The sequence below is a fragment of the Tupaia chinensis genome, unplaced genomic scaffold (genome assembly GCF_000334495.1).
Source record: "Tupaia chinensis unplaced genomic scaffold, TupChi_1.0 Scaffold144071_2, whole genome shotgun sequence".
Classification (NCBI taxonomy): domain Eukaryota; kingdom Metazoa; phylum Chordata; class Mammalia; order Scandentia; family Tupaiidae; genus Tupaia; species Tupaia belangeri.
Window position 1 is genome coordinate 407,264 of NW_006203925.1, and position 562 is coordinate 407,825.

Here is a 562-nt window from a genome sequence, read left to right on the forward strand (position 1 = left end):
CGGGCGTGGGGGAGCCAGGTGTGGGGGAGCCGGGCGTGGGGCGGGAGCTGGCGCTGGAGCTTTGTGCGCCCCCAGCCAGCAGCTTTCCACGGCTCATTACAGGGGACAGTGTAGGGATTCCCATGTTTGGAATTTTTCTGAAAGACCAAGTCCCATAAAAATGGTCTGATATCTCTTTTTTTGGGGGGGTGGGGTGGGGGGAGGACTTGAACCACGGTTGACTACGTGGGAGTCCGACAACACAGACACGGCCATTTGCCCACTGCTGGTCCCCGTTTGATATCTCCTAGTGCAGAAAGTCGTGCCCTGAAGCTCGATGCTGGGCTCCACTCCCGTCCATGAGGTCATTGTCTCTCAAGCCCAGCAAGCTGACGGGATCCTGTCATCGCCTTTAATCACTGCCCTTGGATGACAAAGGTGTCTATGTCAGGCCCTCCTAGGCCCTCAGGGCAGACCCTGCATTCACATTCCCACAGCTCAGGGGGTCCTCCCAGGCCAGAGCACCCCCTCACCCACCCCCTGCTGCTTTGCAGGGCCTCCCCTCTGCCTGCCTGGACAGAGC